The following is a 4,373-nucleotide window of genomic DNA, read 5'->3' on the forward strand; positions in this document are numbered from 1 at the left end:
ACTTTGCCATTTTCACGTGTTGAGGGCACTGGACCGTTACCTAAAGAGATTAGGTTTATCTCCTTGTTTCCAGCAGGAGATATATGAAGTTTTCCGCGAAGCTCTATACACTGACTCCCTAGACATTTTTTTCAGTGTCAGAAATATCTGTGTGTGTTAGGTATGCTCTAGGTATTTAACCTTAATGTTTATACTTTCTAATATTACATTTTCTACAGAGGATGGGAATCTAGGCAACTACTTTGATACATTCTGGTTCAGTGACAAGTGTGTGAAGAAATGGCCAATGAAGGAGAGAAGAGGACTTTGCACATTGGGTTAATTAATTTGCACATTACAACAACAAGGTTATTAATTTTTTTTTCCTTTTCAGACGGGCAATAGCTTAGAAAAATCGTCTGATACCTCATATATGGCTCAAATAATTAATATTCTTTCTGATGAAGATAAACGAATAAAGTCCATTACATTCCTGGTTTCCTTTGGCCTTGTAAAGATCATTGTTTGGCTTTACGTTGACGAGCAACTAAAAAGGCGAAAATCTCGGCGTGACGAGAAGAACGAGAAGGAAGAAACAAAAATGAATGATCCGCCCACACCCCAAGTGCCAAACCCACCATGTGTTGTGGTAATTTCAGAAAACCAGTCAAGTACTTCTCAATGAACTACAACAACAACAACTCGGAAAAAGTAATTAATTTTTATTTTTTTTTTCTATTCTACAAACTAATCTTATTTGTTCTCAGGGAAACAGAATCTGTTTCAATTGTGGAATAACCAATAAGAGACATCATAATTTGGAGAAAAGGTCGAGTCAAATTTGTGCATAGTCTTTGTTGTATCTGTATGTGTGTGTACCCAGAAGAGGTTTCCATACGTGTCTGTAGTATCCAGAAGAGGCTTCGCCCTTGGCCCGTGTTCCCCTAAGAAAGGCTGAGCCTCTCGGCTCAGTCTCGTTCCCGCTTCTTTGTAGTTCAGACTTCGGTCCCATCGAGTTTCAATACACGCTCAGCAATGGCATACGTAATACGTGTGTATTTTCAATTTACAAACTTTCAATTTCAATCGAATTCAAATGATGATTTCTCACCTATGTTGAAACCTGAACCTGAACCTGTCCATTACTTTTCAATGATAACGGATTCAGTTTTCCTGTGGAAAAATAAAATTAATAGAAGCCAACGGGTTAATTAACACTAACACAAACGAAATAATACCAGAAATTCAATGATCCACGTTGCAATAACGGGCACTTCTTCAAGAAGAACAAAAAAAATTTTCGGGGAGGGGGGAAATTCCCGGGACACCAGTTGGTGGGTGTCCCGGGTCATCCGATGCCTTTTTACTGGTCCCCCTTGCCTGGGACATCAGTGCCTTCGATAATTGTGGGGACATCTGTTGTGACAGTAGCTGCACATGGTCTGGATTCCAGCAACTGCTTTATGTCGCCTAACAAAGTGACTTGCTGCACGACGCACTTACGCAGCTTCTTTTTGTTAGGTGGAGCTTCTTCGTCAATGGCAGCGGGATTACCTGAAAAAAAACAGCAAAATATTAATATTTATTTTTATTAAAATCACTTATACTTACATTGCTTCTTGAGGAAAATCCATTTTTTTTTTAAATAGGGCCTGACTAAGGGCCATCCCCAGTATCTGGCGACCGCAACACACAGTAATCCAAATGTTCCTTGAAGGAATGGTAATTCCTTCTTCAAGACAACATCCCCAACCTCTTTTGCGAATCCGTCCAGATCAATTAATCTTGGGACGGCAAAATAAAATTAAAAAATAAACATTGATTTTTTATTTAAAACACGCATTACTTACCGCTATCAATTGGCCTGGACGCTGCAAAATGAAGACACCAGATGCATGTAATTGAATAGTATTAAAAATTTTAAAAAAATCCTTTCCCAAGTTATGATAGAACCTGGAGTTCTCGGCTGGTCTGGAATTTCCACAACAGTTGATTTTGGTGTGGGCAATTGGGGTAAGGGATTGATCATAAATTTTTTTTCGTCCCGTCCTTCATGACACGTCGAGATTTTCATATTTCAATGAGTTCACTTACGTAAGGCAATACGATGAATTTAAAAATTCCGAAGGACACTAAGCCTGTTAAGGACTCGATGTACTTGTCTTCATCTCCGAGCATATTGTTGATCTGACCCATGTCAGAGGTGTCAGTGGATTTTTGAAGGCTATTGCCCATCTGAAATTAATGAAAAAAAATAATTACCTTTAATAATTAATAATTACATTCCAGAACTTTTTATTGATTCAATCATTTTGGTTTAAAGATTGTGATTGCGTTTTTGCTGGAACTATCGGTTCACTGCGGGTGTGCGGATCGGATCCGCTGCCGGTAAGTTTCTTTAAACTAAAAATTTGATTTAATTAACAATAATAGTAGAAAGTACAAGTTTATTGAGAGAAATCACTTATGATTTAGTAGTAAACGTAGTTTGAAGAAAAAACACAAAAAGAATGGAATTTCTGAGAGGGGATTAGGGTAATGTTTTTTCTTGTAAGAGGGTAGTAAAACTAGTTTAGTTTTTGGCGTTTACATTGCATTGGGCCATCATTGCTCATCCTTTTCCTCTTTTCCAACTCTTAAATTCAAACAGATAAAAATAAGTTTTTAACAATAATAATTTTAAATAAAAATTTACCTTTAACCAGATCCAAATCAGTTTCCTCGTCCATTGCTAGATCCATGGTAGAAGCAAACAAAATTTCAAGGTCTGCCAACCCGTCATCCTCACTGAATTCTTCCACAACAATTTCATCACCTGCAGAATTTTTGGTAAAATTATTACACACACTTATGAAACAAATCTTATAACTTGCCATAGTGATGATCAATATCCTCAGTTTCGTCACCCCAGTCTTGTTGAAGAACATCATCACCCCAGTCGAAATTCTGCTCACCATCGGAATTAACTTGTTCTTCTTCATGAGTTGGCATGTCTGTGACCAATTATTAACATTATTAAATTTAAAAAAAAGTAAAATCTAATTTTACTTACTCGGACATTGTTCTGTCAGGTACTCATGCCACTCATCACAACTGAAAGGAAGATCACAGAACTACATTATTAGCCCGAGGTAAAATTTATAAATTTTATACTTACTCAGGGCAGATGTAGGCAGCGTATATATTACTCATTTCAATTGACTAGTTGATTTAGAGACAGATTTAGGGATTTAGAGACACAGAATTTTGCTTTTTTTTTCAATCTGAAATTTCGACGTCGTCTGCTCAGTTTTTTTCCCGCTTTTTGACAACCGTTGCCAGGTTCTTATTTTTCAACTGTCACCAGACACAGAACCGTGGATGAATCGGAAACAGGCTTTATTACAGGAAAGTTTAATGTGATATTGTTTTCTCATGAATTAAGATTGTTGGGGAAGTCCTAAAGCAGCTGACGGAGGAATAATGTAAGCTCTCAAAAGTTTCTTGACCTTTTTATACAGAATTTACAGTTGTAAATAATAATATTTTATTATTTTATTTAGTCATTGTCAAAGCTACCAATGAGCCTCACTATGTTGTTGGATGTAGACGTCAGTTAGATCAGGCTAGACTAAAGTCAGGAACTCGTGTAGCTCTGGACATGACAACACTGACTATCATGAGAAATCTTCTACGTGATACTATACTTAGATACTTTCTTACTATACTTACTATACTTTTAGTGATTGCGTTGTTGCTGGAACTATATAGGTTCACTGCGGGTGTGCGGATCGGATCCGCTGCCGGAAGTTTCTTTAAACTAAAAATTTGATTTAATTAACAATAATGGTAGAAAGTGCAAGTTTATTGAGAGAAATCACTTATGATTTAGTAGTAAACGTAGTTTGAAGAAAAAACACAAAAAGAATGGAATTTCTGAGAGGGGATTAGGGTAATGTTTTTTCTTGTAGGAGGGTAGTAAAACTAGTTTAGTTTTTGGCGTTTACATTGCATTGGGCCATCATTGCTCATCCTTTTCCTCTTTTCCAACTCTTAAATTCAAACAGATAAAAATTAGTTTTTAACAATAATAATTTTAAATGAAAATTTACCTTCAACCAAATCCAAATTAATTTCCTCGTCCATTGTAAGGTCAATTGTAGAGGCAAAAGAAATTTCTAGGTCTGCCAAGTCGTCATCATCACTTACAGCAGGAATTTCATCACCTGCAGAATTTTTGGTAACATTATTACACACACTTATGACTTGCTTAACAAATTTTAAAACTTACCATAGTGATGATCCAGGTCCAAGGTTTCGTCTCCCCAATCTTGTTGATGACTTTCATCTCCCCAATCAAAATTCTGCTCCCCGTCTGAATTTTCTTCTTCCTCTTCATCTTGAGTTGCCTTTAA

At 36.5% G+C, this 4,373-nt stretch overlaps 1 long non-coding RNA gene across 1 annotated transcript; it reads right to left on the reverse strand.

Annotated features, from left to right (window-relative positions):
- Nucleotides 1–3,932: 3,932 nt before the first annotated feature.
- LOC124342246 lies at nt 3,933–4,163 on the reverse strand. Its single transcript, XR_006918722.1, has 2 exons — nt 4,071–4,163; nt 3,933–4,010 (listed from the first exon to the last, which is right to left on the reverse strand). It is a non-coding gene; the product is annotated as an uncharacterized LOC124342246 (long non-coding RNA).
- Nucleotides 4,164–4,373: the final 210 nt, after the last annotated feature.

The sequence above is a fragment of the Daphnia pulicaria genome, chromosome 6 (assembly GCF_021234035.1).
Source record: "Daphnia pulicaria isolate SC F1-1A chromosome 6, SC_F0-13Bv2, whole genome shotgun sequence".
NCBI classification, from domain to species: domain Eukaryota; kingdom Metazoa; phylum Arthropoda; class Branchiopoda; order Diplostraca; family Daphniidae; genus Daphnia; species Daphnia pulicaria.